The following is a 17,177-nucleotide window of genomic DNA, read 5'->3' as shown; positions in this document are numbered from 1 at the left end:
ACTTAATATGAAAAAAAAATTATGCTGAAATTTCAGTCCACTTTAACTAAAATGGTTAGTTTTATTCCCCCAAAGAGTAGTTTTAAGATGTAAAGGCTAAACAGTTTTAAACTATTGGTAACCAATTTTCAGTAGCATATTGGCCCAATAAGTCTTTTATCTATAAAGTTCATTATAAAATGAACTCTTACCATTTTCTTTAACATACTGTTAATTCCAAGATTAATCAAGATATTCACACAAATCTAAGTCCAGAGTTTTCCCCAAATGAGAACTCACCCTCCTTATTGTCTTTTTCCTCCTCCCACCTTTTCAGCCTTCTTGTCCTTCTTCAGAACCACTTTGGCTATTCCACTTCTGACTCCCATGACTGTATTGAACTTGATACTAGAGAGTATATCTCGACTGGTATGTTAGAAAACATTTGTACTGACAATATGTGGGTTAGTACAAATAACTGAGGGCAAAATGGTTTTCTTCAGTCTACTTTCAAGATGTTATTTGACACACAACTAATGTAATCCTTGCAGTCTAAATTAAAAGTCACAAGCTAAGAGCCACAACTAGCAATTTTGTGCAAAATTAGAGTGTGGTTTTAGTTTCTCGGTTGTGGTCATCACCACTGACTGCTTGTTTCCATTCCTAGCACAGATCGCAACAGCTGAGACTGCAGAACTCTTCCTAACAACAATCCTGTTTTAACAACATCTCTATGCTTACAGGAAACTGCAACCCTCCATCTTGGTGAACTAGCTGTTCAATGTTTCGCTTACATTCTGTCCACATCCACTTTCTACCAATTCTCCACAAGCCTGAGGGCTCTTTGGAAGATTTGATAAAGAAAACGTCTGACCACACAATTTCACTTGGGCAGTTTCCCCCATTTAGCTCCCCTCAACATTGTGGAAAAAGCTACTGAACACCCCTCTTCTTTGATGCAGTTGACTTATTTAATTCAAGCTATCCTGTTTATTGACAGAATTATAGAATTACAGTATTGGAAGGGAATTTAAAGAGGGTCACTCAAGCCCAAACCCACCAGAAAGAATATAAAGATGATGGAGATTTAAAACATCACCCAGGTGAACACAATGAGAAAAAGTACCTCAAGGGTACTTACGCAAACAAGTTTGCAAAACAATCACTGCTCTTCACACCACATCTCCTTCTCCCAGACTTGGTTGGCACATAAGTTATCTCCTTACCTCTACCCAAAGGAAGCAGTTGATTAATTGACCTGGGAGACATTCAATATCATTAGTTTAAGGTATACAATATAGTGTTTTGACATTTATATTGTATGGCAACTATTTTAATTAAAACAAAAACAAAACTACAGACCAGAAATTGATCACAATTACCAAAGCAAAAATTATTTTCTTGCAAAGAAAAATTAATTTGGAAATAGCTTTTAAAAAATTGACCTAGTGTATTAGAACAGAATTAGAAACCATGCTCTGTATCTTTGAGAGCTAATAATCTAGGTCAGGATGCTAGATACGCGTTCCAAATAACTTGTCCACATATACATGTTCAGACACAAACACACCTAAATATTAATGAACGGTGTTATCTCATCTGTGAAGGTTTGAGAAATGTCATTCTAGCCCTGGCCAGTTCACTCAGTGGATAGAGCGTTGGCCTGGCATGCAGACATCTTGGGTTCAATCCCCGGTCAGGGCACACATGAGAAGTGACTGTCTGCATCTCTTCCCCTCCCTCTCCCTCTTCTCTCCCTCTTCCTTTCTCACAGCCAGTGGCTCAATTAGTTCAAGTGTTCTAGCATTGGCCCCAGACTGGTTGCCAGGTGGATCCCAGCTGGGACACATGTGGAAGTCTGTCTCTTATCTACCCTCCTCTCACTTAAAAAAAAAGAAAAGAGGCCCTGGCCGTTTGGCTCAGTGGTAAGAGCGTTGGCCTAGTGTGCAGGAATCCCAGGTTCGATTCCCGGCCAGGGCACACAGGAGAAGCGCCCATATGCTTCTCCACCCCTCCCCCTCTCCTTCCTCTCTGTCTCTCTCTTCCCCTCCCGCAGCCAAGGCTCCATTGGAGCAAAGTTGGCCTGGGCGCTGAGGATGGCTCTGTGGCCTCTGTCTCAGGCGCTAGAATGGCTCTGGATGCAACAAAGCGATGCCCCAGAGGGGCAGAACATCGCCCCCTGGTGGGCGTGCCAGGTGGATCCCGGTCAGGTGCATGCGGGAGTCTGTCTGACTGCCTCCCTGTTTCCAGCTTCCGGGGGGGGGGGGGGGGTGGAGAAAAGAAAAGTAAAGAAAGATAAATGTCCTAGGTTTTCTATTCAGTGTATCTATTGATCCCATGTCTGTGAAACTGGGATAGTGTAAACCCTTAGGCTATTTAAAAAATGAGATAGTGTATGTGAAATAATGTTCAGAACTAGTATTAAAAGCTTATTTTTTTGTTGTTGTTTATTTTTTGGTTTTTAGAGAGAGGAGGGGAGAAAGGGTGAGAGAGAAACATCAATTCATTATTCTACCTATTTGTGCTTTCATTGGTTGATTTTTGTATGTGCCCTGACTGGGGATCAAACATCAACCTTGATATGTCGGGATGATGCTCTAACCAACTGACTGCCTGGCCACGGCCAAGAGTTTATAGTTTTCATTGGGCTGGCTGCATCTCTTGACATGAAGTCACAGCTCTGTTCTGAATTCTAGTAATCCTTTCAGCCTAGGAAAGGATTTAATAATTTAATAATTTTAAATTTGCATGTGGTGCTATGAAATTTCTCAAAACTATGGCCTTGGCTTGAATCTTTTCATTCGTTGTGCTAGGGAGTCTGAGTTCAGAGAATCAGGAATATTTTCCTGTGTTTTTGGTATTCTTCCTCCCATAATTTTCTGTTTTCTCTTTCAGGAACTCCAGAAAGAGAGATGCTGAACCTCCTTGATGTGGCTTCTTACCTTCTGGATTGATTTTCTTATTGACAATATTATTATCTCTTTAGTCCTATTTTTTATTTTTATATATTTTATTCTCTCTTGGGGAGATTTCCTCATCTTTATCTTCTAACCCTTCTATTAATTTGTAGAGATGACTGACTATCAATTTTTATTGCTAAAGTTTTTCCCATTTTCTATCATTACTTCTTACCGCGTCACTGTACTTATTTAGTGAAGGCAATATCTTCTCTAAACTCAGAATATCATAGTTTCATTGTATTTTCCTTCTTCTTGCATTGTTGGTTTATCTGGGGATAGTAATAGTAACTTATAGGATTGTTAGGAAGATTAAAGGAGAAAACATATCTAATTTGTCAAAGGGGCTGTAACAGATATTTTTGTTTATCTCTCCAAATCTACTCACTACCCTGCTCCATCCCTTTATGGGCCTATGTGATTTGTATGTATTTATCAAGAGGCTCTCTTGATACAGCATCTGGGGTTTTTTTTGAGTTTTGTTTTTTTATTTGACCAAATGGAAATCTTTGTATGTGATCAGGGAGAAGGAAAAGAGAGAAATTGGAGTATATTCCCTCAGTTCTCTCCCAAAGAAGTGCCTCGGGCTGGCTGCATCTCCTGACATAAAGTCACAACTTCACTCTTAAATTCCAGTACTTGTTAAAGCATAGGATGAGAATAGCCCTACTGTCCCAGCCCAGGATGCTTCATTGTCCCTACATCCTGCCCCCAACTTTGCATGAAGTCCTTTTATTAAATTCTCTTTGAAGTAAGCTAATTTGAATATGCCACTGAGCCTCTGATAGATATTGGTGCCTGATGTTATAAAGCGTTTACATGTGCTATCATCATCATCATCACTGGTATCACTTCACCATCTGCTTTTTATTTTTCCATGTTGTGGTTCAAGGATACAGAGATCTTTTGGAATTATCCAAGATGGATTTTTTGTTTGTATTTCTTGTTCTGATGGATTATTATCTAGAAGAATCATGAAAATATCTTTCAAATAAAGACTTTTTCAGGCATAAAAAAAGCTAAAAGAGTTAATTACCAGCAGACCAATACTACAAGAAATGTTAGAGGACCTTCTTCTAATAGAAAATGACTTCTAAATAGATGTAAGAATGGGTCCACACAACAGAATAAAAAGCACTAAAAATGCAACTGTGTAGAAAAACAGAATAGACTTTTATTATTTAAATCTCTTTAGGGTCCCAGCCAGGTAGGTCAATTGGTTAGAGCTTCATTCCTATATGCCAAGGTTACAGGTTCAGTCTCTAGTCAGAGCACATACAAGAATCAACCAATGAATGCATGGATAAGTGGAATAACAAATTGATATTTCTCTCCCTTCCTGTTCCTCTCTAAAATCAATGTTTAAAAATTTAAATGTCTTTAAAAGCAGTGAGTTCTAACTGTGATGAAATAACAAGGACTAGATTTACCTCCACACCTAAAATAACCAAAAAAGAAAAAAAGACGACATGCATGAAACTATAGTTGGAAGACACTGGACACCAGGCAATGAAGGACAGTGATCCCTCCAGTTTATAACCTTGAGAGGGTTTTCAGGCAGCAGTGCAGGGAGGGAAAACTAACAGAGTCCAGTGAACTCCTCGAGTGGAAGAGATGTAGCTAAGAGTTCAGAGAGATGAAGACAGCTACGACTTAGATGACAGAGGAGAGCATGGCTTGGATCTCCAGAGGGGACCCCCTCCAGGTACTCAGCTAAGTAGTGATCAGTGCACACATGTGAGAAACTACCCACGGATGGAGAAACTACACAAAAGGATTAGAGAGAACTCTGCTGGGAATAGTGCCTCTTCCCACAAACCACACTGGAAGAATATCATAATTGGATAAAATATTCAGAAGGGCCTGCTTTCAGTAGTGGGGAATAATTAGCTCTCCAGTAAACAGTACCGTGGTTCCACCTCACAAGTCTAAAAAAAAACAAGTCCAGAAAAGATCAACTGTTTCCAAGTAACTTAACTGCATCCCAAAACAAAGCTCAAGAATTTTTATAGGAATACAAAACTATCCAGCACCTAACCGAGTAAAATTCACAGTGCCATCCAATCTAAGACTACAAGGCATGCAAAGAAGCAGGAAAACAGCCCATCATGAGGAGAGAAATAGGAAAAACAATTGAAACCCACCCAGAACTGACACAGATATTAGTATGAGCAGACAAGAGCATTAAATGTTACTCTGGGCCCTGGCCGGTTGGCTCAGCGGTAGAGCGTCGGCCTGGCGTGCGGGGGACCCGGGTTCGATTCCCGGCCAGGGCACATGGGAGAAGCGCCCATTTACTTCTCCACCCCCACCCCCTCCTTCCTTTCTGTCTCTCTCTTCCCCTCCCGCAGCCAAGGCTCCATTGGAGCAGGGATGGCCCGGGCGCTGGGGATGGCTCCTTGGCCGCTGCCCCAGGCGCTAGAGTGGCTCTGGTGGCGGCAGAGCTACGCCCCGGAGGGGCGGAGCGTCGCCCCCTGGTGGGCAGAGCCTCGCCCCTTGCCGGGTGGATCCCGGTCGGGCGCATGCAGGAGTCTGTCTGACTGTCTCTCCCCGTTTCCAGCTTTGGAAAAAAAAAAAAAGAAAGAAAAAAAATGTTACTCTGTGTTTCGTATTTTTGATGTTAAGTGGAGAAATGTAAAATATGGACAAAAAAGTCCCAAATCTAACTTCTATAGGTGAAAATTAACACGTGAGATAAAAGACACATCAGATGAGATTAACAGAAGATTAGACATCACAGAAGAAAAGATTAACAAGATTTAACAACATAATCTATTCAAAATTAAAAACAAAAAAAATATATTTTCTTTTCATGAAAAGAGCATCATTGAGCTCTTTTAAATTGGGGACAATTTAAGGTGCCCCAATATGCTTGTAATTGGAGTCTCAAAGGAATGGAGAGAGGAAGAAAACAGAAAAAATATTTGAATAAATAATTGCAGCCTTGCCTGTGGTGGCACAGCAGATCAAGTGTCAGCCTGGAACACTGAAGTCACCGGTTCGAAACCCTGAGCTTGCCTGGTCAAGGTACATATTACAAGAAACTAAAGAACAAATAAAGTTAAGCAACTATGAGTTCATACTTCTCGTTCCCCCCTCCTCTCCCTGTAAAATCAATAAATAAAATCTTTTAAAAAACAATAATTGCAAAAATTTTTCCAAACTTTATGTAAACTATGCACCCACCCACAGACCCAAGAAGCTCAATGAACCTCAAACACAACAAATCTACACCAAGGCATATCATAATCAAATTGTTCAAAATCAGTGATAAAGAGAAAAATCTTCAAAATCTACGGATGACAGAAGATTTCACCCTGGTAACAAAGCAAACAAGAAGCAGTTACTCCAACCCTGGCCGGTTGGCTCAGTGGTAGAGCGTCAGCCTGGCGTGCAGGAGTCCCAGGTTCGATTCCCTGCCAGGGCACACAGGAGAAGCGCCCATCTGCTTCTCCACCCCTCCCCCTCTCCTTCCTCTTTGTCTCTCTCTTCCCCTCCCGCAGCCGAGGCTCCACTGGAGCAAAGTTTGCCCAGGCGCTGAGGATGGCTCTGTGGCCTCTTCCTCAGGCGCTAGAATGGCTCTGATTGCGGCAGAGCGACGCCCCCTGGTGGGCGTGCCGGTGGATCCCGGTCAGTAGCATGCGGGAGTCTGTCTGACTGCCTCTCCGTTTCCAGCTTCGGAAAAATACAAAAAAAAAAAAAAAAAAAAAAAAGGTGCAGTTACTCCATATGATGTTTGAAAACACTTAAACTTGGTATTATGTGGCTGTCTTTCTTCTCTCTTTCTCACACGTAGATGAACACACACACGTTCTCTCATGATTTTGGTTACTTACTGTGTAATCATATCTCAGAGCTTTTAACTGTATTTCCCTGATTACTAAGAATATTGAGGTTTTCCTTAATGTATCTTATCTGCCATCCCATGTTTACTTTTTTTTTTTTTTATTATTATTATTATTATTGTATTTTTCTGAAGCTGGAAGCGGGGAGAGACAGACAGACTCCCTCATGCGCCCCACCGGGATCCACCCGGCACGCCCACCAGGGGTGAAGCTCTGCCCACCAGGGGGGATGCTCTGCCCATCCGGGGCGTCGCTCTGCCGCGACCAGAGCCACTCTAGCGCCTGGGGTAGAGGCCAAGGAGCCATCCCCAGCTCCCGGGCCATCCTTGCTCCAATGGAGCCCCGGCTGCGGGAGGGGAAGAGAGAGACAGGGAGGAAGGAGAGGGGTGGGTGGAGAAGCAAATGGGCGCTTCTCCTATGTGCCCTGGCCAGGAATCGAACCCAGGTCCCCCCCACGCCAGGCCGACGCTCTACCGCTGAGCCAACTGGCCAGGGCCTACCATGTTTACTTTTGCAGTATGTATGTTTACATATTTTGCCAATTTTTATAAAGTTTATTTCTCATTATTGAGTTTTAAGAGTTCTTTATATATTCTAGATGCAATTCCTTTATCCAGTTTTGCTTTGAAAATATTTTCTCTCACTCTGTCTTTTTGTTCTCTTAACAGTGCCTTTGGAAGTGAAGTTTTAAATTTTAATGAAATCTAATTTATCATTTTTTTCTTTAATGTATGCTATGTAAGAAATCTTTGCCTACCCCCAAGATGATGAAGATTTTTGTGTATGTCATATGGTAAGAGTCAAGATTCTTTTTTTCCATATGGATATGCAATTTTCAGGACCATTTGTTCAAAAGCCTATCCCCTCCCCACCATTGCCTTACCTTGAAAATCAAGTGACCACTTGATCACTTGATAATCTATTTCTAGACCTTTGGTTTTGTTTCACTGCTCTACATGTCTATCCCTACACCAATACTACAGTCTTTATTAGTGTAGCTTTATAACATTTCTTGAAATAAGGTAGTGTAAACATTACTTTTTTTTCATGATTATTTTGGCTAAGTCCTCTGCTTTTTCCAAATAAATTTTAGAGTAAGCTAGTCAATATTTACCAAAAAAAAAAGGCCTGCTGATATTTACTTTTTAGGTCAATTTGGGGATAATTGGTATTTTAATAGTGGTACCTTTCTTTTTTTATTGACTTTTAGAGAGGAAAAGAGAGAGAGGCAGAGAGAAACATCACTTGTTATTCCACTTATTCATGCTATCATTGGTCGATTCTTGTGTGTGCCCTGACTGTATCTAACCCACAACCTTGGCATGTTGGGATGATGCTCTCTAACCAACTGAGCCACCTGGCCAGGGCCTTAATGATAGAATCTTTTAATGAATGGATGTGCTATTTCTCTCCATACATTTTTTTTTTTGACAGAGACAGAAAGAGAGAGACAGAAAGAGGGACAGACAGACAGGAAGAGAAAGAGATGAGAAGCATCAATTCTTCCTTGCAGCACCTTAGCTGTTCAGTGATTGTTTTCTCATATGTGCCTTGACTAGGGGGGCTACATTAGAGCTAGTGACCCTTCGCTCAAGCCAGCAACCTTGGGCTTCAAACCAGCAACCTTTGAGCTTAAGCCAGTGACCATGTGGTCATACCTATGATCCCATGCTCAAGCCAGCAACCCTGCACTGAAGCTGGTGAGCCTTGGGGTTTCAAACCTGGGTCCTCTGTGTCTCAATCCGATGCTTTATCCACTGCGCCACCGCCTGGTCAGGCTTCTCTCCATACATTTATATCTTTGTAAATAGTAAATTCTCTCTGCTCAAAATTTGCTGAGAGGTTTTTTTTGTTTTAAAATTGAATTTAATAGGGTGACATTGATCAATAAGAGTACATAGATTTCAGGTGGACATCTCTATAACATTTAAACTGTTGATTGTTTTGTGTGCCTATCACCCAGAGTAAAATTATTTTTTGTCACTGGAAAGGTTTTTTTACTTTTATCATGAATGAATGTTAAATTTTCTCAAAAAAAATTATTGATATGATCATCTGGTTTTCCCCTTTATGCTAAATTATATTGATTTTCTAATACTAAACCAACTTTGCTTTCCTAATATATACATTACTTGATCATAAAGTATCCTTTTTTAATCCTTTTAAATCTTGTTTTATATCCCAGTATATGGCTTATTTTGGGGTATGTTTTATGTATATTTGAAATGGCTGTGTATTCTGATATTGTTGGGTGGGATGTCAGTTAGGCAAAGTTAGTTTTATAGTATTGTTTAAATCTTATACACTGCTGCTGATTTCCTGTCTATCTTTTATATCAATTAAAGAAAAGTATTAAATTTTCCAACTCTCATTTTTTATTTTTATATTTTTTATTCAATTTTAGAGTATGTAATTTGAAACTTTGATATTGGGTGTAAGTACATTTAAGACTATTATATCTTCTTGGTGAATTTACTCTTTTATCATTATGAAATGCCCTTCCTTTATTTCTGATATTAGTCCTCATTCTAAAGTCTCTTTCTAATATTAATTAATGTAACCACTCCTGCTTTCTTTGGATTGATGTGTATATGGTGTATCTTTTGTCATCTTGTCATTTTATATCTTTTAATGTATCTGTCTTTATATTTAAATAGCTATTTTGAAGGTGGCATATATAGCTTTTAAAAATATATAGCCTGACAATCTCTGTTTTAATCAGAGAATTGATACCCTCTGTATTTAATGGAATTAACAATATAATTCATTACAAGTCTACTATCTTGCTATTTTGTGTGTGTGTCCCATTTGTTCTTGGCTTCTTTTTTCCACATTCTTTAAATTTAGTATTTTTTAATATTTCATTTTATCTTCCACATAGGTTTGTTATTCTCTCTTTTTTAAAAGATTTTATTTATTGATTTTAGAGAAAGAGGGAGAGAGAAAGCAGGTTGGAGAGGGAAGCATCAACTCATAGTAGGTACTTCTTGTATGTGCTCTGACTGGGCAAGCCTGGGGCTTTAAACTGGCAACCTCACTCAGCATTCCAGGTTGTCCTTTATCCACTGTGCCACCACAGGTCAGGTCTGTTTTTCTCTTTTTTTAGTGGTTGTTATCACAGTCTTCCCTTCAGTCTTATTTATCATAGTCTAATAACCTTCAAATAATATTATACGGTTTCATGCATAATGTTAGAACCTCATACCAGTATACTTTCATTTTCTCTTTCCCATCCTTTGTGCTACTGTTGATATATATTTGCTTCCTTATATTATAAACCCCACAATGCATTAAAAAATATTTTACTTATTGATTTTAGAAAAAGAAGGGAGAGAAACATCAATTCATTGTTCTACTTTATTTATGCATTTATTGGTTGTTTCTTGTATGTGCCCTGACCAGGGATGGAACCCTACCACCTTGGTGTATCCAGACAGCACTCTAACCAACTGCGCTACCTAGCCAGGGCTCCCACAACACAATATTTACATGGTTATAATGGCTGTTTAAATATTTTTATGTTAGTTCCATCATTCCTATCATTTCTGTGTCTTTTTCTTGATTTTTTTTTTCCTCTTAGTGATGAGTCAACATTTTCCTGATTCTTGGCATGTTTAGTAATATTTTTTTGTATACTGGCCATTATGAGTATCTGAAAATTATTTAAAGAATGTTAAGCTTTGTTCTGGTAAGCAAGTAAGTTAATTACAGAACAATTTGATCCTTTCAAGGACTATTTTAGTTTTTGCTACAATAAATGTAAATTAGCCTTTATTCTGGGAGTTGATCAGTCTTAGATTACTAAGTTATGACCCCTGTCAGTGTCTATTGAGTGGCTCAGTTGATTACTGTGTACTTTCCATTGGCTACTGAGGACTTTCGCTAACAGAAGTTTCTACATTTTTCCACCCAGTATGAGCTCTGAATATTATTCAGTTTATAACTACCCAGTCTTTCTTTGTCCTGGCTCAAGAAGATTCACCTATACAGGCATGGCCAAGAAGACCTTCTATTCAGATATTTGGGTCTCTTTTTCTGCATAGCTCCCAATTCTCTAAAATTCTGCCTGACAACTTTCAGCCATCTTGGCTTCCCAGATTCTCAATTCAGACAGGCTGCTGGGCTCTGCCTCCATTACCCTTCCTGCATTCACAGGCTGAGATTTGCCTCTAGCCAAAAATCTGGGGTGGTTGTGAAGCTTACCTTTTTGTTTTCTTCTCTGAGGAATTCTGATCCCTATTGTCTATTGTCTAATATCTGAAAATGATTGTTTTTATATATTTTGGCTAGTTATTTTGTTTATATTGGGAGAATAATTCTGATCTTTATTATTCCACTCTGACTGAAAGCAGTAGTCCCAGAATTATTTTTTAAATTCTTGTTTTAGAATATACTAGCTATATATACATACAATGAAATATTAGCCTTAAAAAGAAAGGAAATTCTGATATATGCTACACTACAACATGGATAAACCTTGAGTATGTTACTCTAAGTAAATAAGGCAATCACAAAAAGACAAGCTGTATGATTCCAGTAATATGAGGTGCCTGAATAGGCAAAATTAGAGACAGAAAGTAGAAAGGTGGTTACCATGGACTAATAGAGAGGGAATTGAGAAATTTACATTTAATGGATTACAGAGTTTCAGTTATGCAAGATGAAAAGAGTTCTATTTTTTTTTCTTTTTTTTTCTTTTTTTCAGTGAGAGGAAGGGAGACAGAGACAGACTCCTGCATGTGCCCCAACCGGGATCCACCCAGCAAGCCCACTACTGCCCATCTGGGGTGTTGCTCCATTGCTCCACAACTGAGTTCTTTTTAGTGCCTAAGGTGGAGGTCATGGAGCCATCCTCAGTGCCTGGGGCCAACTAGCTCCAGTATGCCATGGCTGTAGGAGAGGGTGAGAGAAAAAGAGAGAGAGAGAAAGAGAAGTGAGAAGGGGAGGGGTGGAGAAGCAGATGGGCACTTCTCTTGTGTGCCCTGACTGGGAATCGAACCCAGACATCCACACGCCGGGCCAATGCTCTACAACTGAGCCAACTGGCCAGGAGCTGAAAAGAGTTCTGAGTATTGGTTACACATAACGTGAGTATAGTTTACTGAACTATATATATACTTTAAAATGATTAAGATGGTACATTTTTTTATGTATGTTTGCCATAATAAAAAAAATAAAACAATACTTAGTGTTCAACTCACTTTACATTTAATCTGCAAAACAGCCCCTTGTGATATAGGATTATCTCCATTTTACAGATGAGGAAACTCAGGTGCCTTGTTAGAAAATATTTTTTTAAAAGAATCCCATGTACTTTAAACCACAATTCTTGTAAACAAGTTGGCAAATCACCAGCAGATGACCCCATTAAGCCATAAAGACACTGTGGTCCACCTTTGTTCCTTCTTGCTATTGCGTCAGGTTCTACCCATCAGAGAACCTTCAGCAGTCTCAGAATTCTGGCGAGAATTTTGTTTTGCTTAAACATAACACTACAATTTCATGAGTACTAAAAGTAAACTAATCCATACACATACATATGAATATCTATAAACAAAATGTTCATATATAATAATTATTCTGCTGAATAATATTTTAATAACTATGCATGGTGCCAGGTGGGTATTAGGGTTATTGTGGTGATCATTTTGTAAGGAATATAAATGTCTAATCACTATACCTGAAACTAATATAAAATTGTGTATCGAATATAATTTTAAAACAAACTATTGTTAGGCAATATAGAAGAACTGCTGTGGCTTAAAACTGGTTAAGTGAAGTTTTGCTGCCCTCTGCAGGACTGTTTGTGTTGCTCCTGAGGGTCTGGTTTTTGGCAAAAAGGGGATTATAAAATGTCAAATTTAGTATTCATTAATCAAGTGTTAGATTATCTTCTTAGAACCTTGAATTTCAAGGAGGTATCTTGGATATTCTGCATGTGTCTGATTCAATTTTTATCTTCTAAACACATTTTAACTATTTTTTATAATAAAAACAATACTGTGCATTTTGACACACCAGAAACTGCCTGGATTTAGTTTTGGAATGTAAAAAGAAAATCCTAAACCATTTACTGTGATAACAGACAGGAAATGATGGATTACAATGTACTTTAGAGGGATTCACTGTTGACTTCTTGGCTATAACAAATCACCAAGTTAGAAAAGGTCAGAAGTGACCATGAAGTTTGGAGTCTACCTAATTATTGTCTCTTTCACAAAAGAAAGAACCAAAGCAGAAGGGAAGTTGTTGGTTGAGTGAAGTGATGAAAGGATTAAGTTTTGTTACCTTTTCTTCCTAATAATGCTCAGCTGGCAATACATGCTAAAGGCCAACATACTCCCCAAATATAATGAGTTCATATATCTTTGCTAAATGGGATGTTTATAAACAATAAACTGCATACATACAAGAACTGCAGAATTCCATACATTGGTGGGACATGGACAAGAGACATGTCCATGTGGTTACGGGGGGCAGGGGGAGGGAAGGAGGGAGAGGGGGACGGGCACAAATAAAACTAGATAGTAGGTGATGGAGGACAATCTGACTTTGGGTGATGGGTATGCAACAGAATTGAATGACAAGATAACCTGGACATGTTTTCTTTGAATATATGTACCCTGATTTATTGATGTCACCCCATTAAAATTAATAAAAATTTATTTGTTAAAATTAATTAATTAAAAACCAAACTGCTTACATATTCAAATGCAAATAGTTAATTTCACTGGGATTTAGCTTATTGTTAATCAATAAATCAGTAAGTAAAGAAAAAAAAGAAAATCATCTTAAACCATTTAGTCTTCTCATTATCTGCTCTTATATTTTGTGCTCCACCATTCCATCTCAAATGCTGTGGTCTTCTGTTAAACCATTCCAATAGGAAAAATACAATGTTTTACAGGGGATAATATTGCAAGCTTGAAAATTGTAAACCAGGGGTCCCCAAACTACAGCCCACGGGCCGCATGCGGCCCCCTGAGGCCATTTATCTGGCCCCCACCGCACTTCCGGAAGGGGCACTTCTTTCATTGGTGATCGGTGAGAGGAGCCTAGTTCCCATTGAAATACTGGTCAGTTTGTTGATTTAAATTTACTTGTTCTTTATTTTATTTTTATTTTATTTATTTATTTATTTATTTATTTTCTGAAGCTGGAAACGAGGAGAGACAGTCAGACAGACTCACGCATGCGCCCGACTGGGATCCACCCGGCACGCCCACCAGGGGCGACACTCTGCCCACCAGGGGGCGATGCTCTGCCCCTCTGGGGGGCGGGGGGTGTCGCTCTGCCGCTACCAGAGCCACTCTAGCGCCTGGGGCAGAGGCCAAGGAGCCATCCCCAGCGCCCGGGCCATCTTTTGCTCCAATGGAGCCTTGGCTGCGGGAGGGGAAGAGAGAGACAGAGAGGAAGGGGGGGGTGGAGAAGCAAATGGGCACTTCTCCTATGTGCCCTGGCACGCCAGGCCGACGCTCTACCGCTGAGCCAACCGGCCAGGGCCTTGTTCTTTATTTTAAATATTGTATTTGTTCTCATTTTGTTTTTTTACTTTAAAATAAGATATGTGCAGTGTGCATAGGGATTTGTTCAGTTTTTTTTATAGTCTGGCCCTTCAACGGTCTGAGGGACAGTGAACTGGCCCCTGTGTAAAAAGTTTGGGGACCCCTGTTGTAAACTATTGTAAGTCTTCTGCATCTAATTTATGATTTGGAATGTTTTCATTCTTTATATGGCTTCTTTTAAAACACCTGACAACATCATAATATGGTTTACTAGTTGGTCCTTTCAGAGAATTCTAAATTACCTACCCATTAAAAACAGAAATGTGACAGTAAGAACAACAATAGCTTTCTTTAGTAGCTATTATCGATTTCTTCTATCTCTTTCCTTCTTCCCTTTGAAATTCTCTCATGCTGTAATACAACCTTGGTTTGTATCTAGGCTGACAATGAGCAAGAATGGTGAGCCCTAAGCCATCTCGAATGGTGAGCCCTAAGCCATCTCTTGCCTAGATTTTTGCAAGTTTCCTAACTGATCTTCTTGCCTCATTGTTGTATCCTTAAAACCCACCTTCTACAACAGAAACCAGAACGATCTGTCTAAAATACTTATCTGATTGAGTCAGCTTCTAACTAATGTCTTTATTTTTACTTTTTTTGTTTTGGTAACAAGGAAATATTTATTTATTTATTTTATTATTATTTTTTGTTTTTTCATTTTTAGAGAGGAGAGAGACAGAGAGGAAGAGAGAGGAGAGAGAGACAGAGAGAGAGAAGGGGGGAGGAGCTGGAAGCATCAACTCCCATATGTGCCTTGACCAGGCAAGCCCAGGGTTTCGAACCGGCAACCTCAGTATTTCCAGGTCGACGCTTTAAGGGAAATATTTATTTAATATTTTGTTACTCTTGTTCATACTTCTTTAGAGTGTCATGTTTGCAATAACATGAGTGTTACTATAAAGTCAAGATAACATGTGAGATATTGATCTAATATCCACCATCACATGTGTAAATGGAACCACAGGAAACAGTTGCTGGGAACAGGCGACGTGGCACTGTTTGTAAATGTCTGTGCCTCTTAGTTTATTTGGGCATTACCTAAGAGATCTGATTTTGTTATTACTTATATTCTGACTGTGTCCCTAGAAAAGGAAGCCACTCAACTGTTAAATTTTTAAGTCTGTTTTTCACTTTTTATGCCTTAGAAAAACGTGTTCTCTCCTGATGCAGATTTTTGGCAGACATTTCACCTTAAAATTTTTATTAAAGCCTGAACTTCTTGGAAAGAGAAAGGTGACTTTAGTTCCCTGATTTTAAAAACTGGGTGACATGGGCCCTTAAACACCTCCAGAACCTTTTATTTGCCTTTGGTTTTTCTTGACTCATAAAAGGAAATGAAGTGGAAAAAAGCCAGACATGTTCTGAGGCCTGATTTTTCCCACTGTTTGAGTGTAGGAGTCCAGAACCTCCTGTGCCATCTGGTTTTCAAACAGGAAGACTTATTTCCTTAGTATCAAGACATTCCCTATTCTGTTAGGAATTTTATTCGTAAGGGGTATGTGCATCCCGTCTCTGATCTGTGTTCTCCTCACACACAACACTGCAGTAAGACTCTGCCCTGAGGTTGCAATTTAATAAACAGACTGAAGGGAGTGCCTCACTACTGTGCTGGAGTGGGTCATGCAGACTTATCCTAAAGACATGGAGGAGGTGTAGCCCTGGCCGGTGGTGCAGTGGATAGAGTGTTGGCCTGGGGTCATCAGCACAAGTCCGGGTCAGGGCACATATAAGAAACAATCAGTGGCACAACTAAGTAGAACGAGTTGATGCTTCTCTTTCTGTGCCTTCCCCCTTCTCCTCTCTTTATTAAAAAATAAATAAATGAAAGTAAAAAATTAAAAAAGACATGGAAGAGGAGAAGACCATGTTGATGTTGACCATGCTGTTGATCAAAAAGGTGGCTGATCACACACCATCCTTGCTCCATGATGCTTTTCGCACAACAGTGAATTTTGTTAACCAGAACCTACTCATCTGTGTGAGAAATTAAGTCAAATGAGATGGACTGAATGGATGGGTGACCGCAAAAGCGTGTCTGATTAAAACTTGATATGGTGACAGTAGTTAGCTGCCTCCAGTGGAGATGAAGCCATGACAATTTAAAGTTCTTTGAGAAGATAGGCACAAGATAATAGCTATTTCTTTCTCACTATTTTAAAGGTGATGTTTTAAGCTAGTGACCAATTTAGAAATCTCTACATTAATATAATTGATTAAAAATGCCAATTTTGGCCCTGGCCGGTTGGCTCAGTGGTAGAGCGTCGGCCTGGCGTGCGGGGGACCCGGGTTCGATTCCCAGCAAGGGCACATAAGAGAAGCGCCCATTTGCTTCTCCACCCCCCCCCTTCCTCTCTGTCTCTCTCTTCCCCTCCCGCAGCGAGGCTCCATTGGAGCAAAGATGGCCCGGGCGCTGGGGATGGCTCCTTGGCCTCTGCCCCAGGCCCTAGAGTGGCTCTGGTCCCGGCAGAGCGACGCCCCGGAGGGGCAGAGCGTCGCCCCCTGGTGGGCGTGCCGGGTGGGTCCTGGTCCGGTGCATGCGGGAGTCTGTCTGACTGTCTCTCCCCGTTTCCAGCTTCAGAAAAATACAAAAAAAAAAAAAAAAAAAAAAAAAAGGCCAATTTGCACATATTTGAACAAACTTCTTCCTATCTTCTAAATCAATCTACACATTGTGCCTTTATCTTATTCAGCTATATAGATCCCAATTTAAAAATTAAAGTTAAAGGCAGATTATAAGGCAGAAGAAAAAAAACCACTTAATGTTTTTTGTTGTTGTTAAAACAACAACTCTACCTAAAGTCTTTAAATTCTTGTTGCTGGCCTTCAGGATTAGT

At 39.7% G+C, this 17,177-nt stretch overlaps 1 pseudogene; it reads left to right on the top strand.

The window, feature by feature from the left end:
* The first annotated feature begins 14,742 nt into the window (after positions 1-14,742).
* LOC136314018 (BH3-interacting domain death agonist-like) lies at positions 14,743-16,342 on the top strand (annotated as a pseudogene).
* Positions 16,343-17,177: the final 835 nt, after the last annotated feature.

This window comes from Saccopteryx bilineata, chromosome 10, assembly GCF_036850765.1.
Source record: "Saccopteryx bilineata isolate mSacBil1 chromosome 10, mSacBil1_pri_phased_curated, whole genome shotgun sequence".
Classification (NCBI taxonomy): domain Eukaryota; kingdom Metazoa; phylum Chordata; class Mammalia; order Chiroptera; family Emballonuridae; genus Saccopteryx; species Saccopteryx bilineata.
The sequence above is the reverse complement of the archived record's forward strand: the minus strand, read 5'-3'. Positions and strand labels throughout refer to the sequence as shown.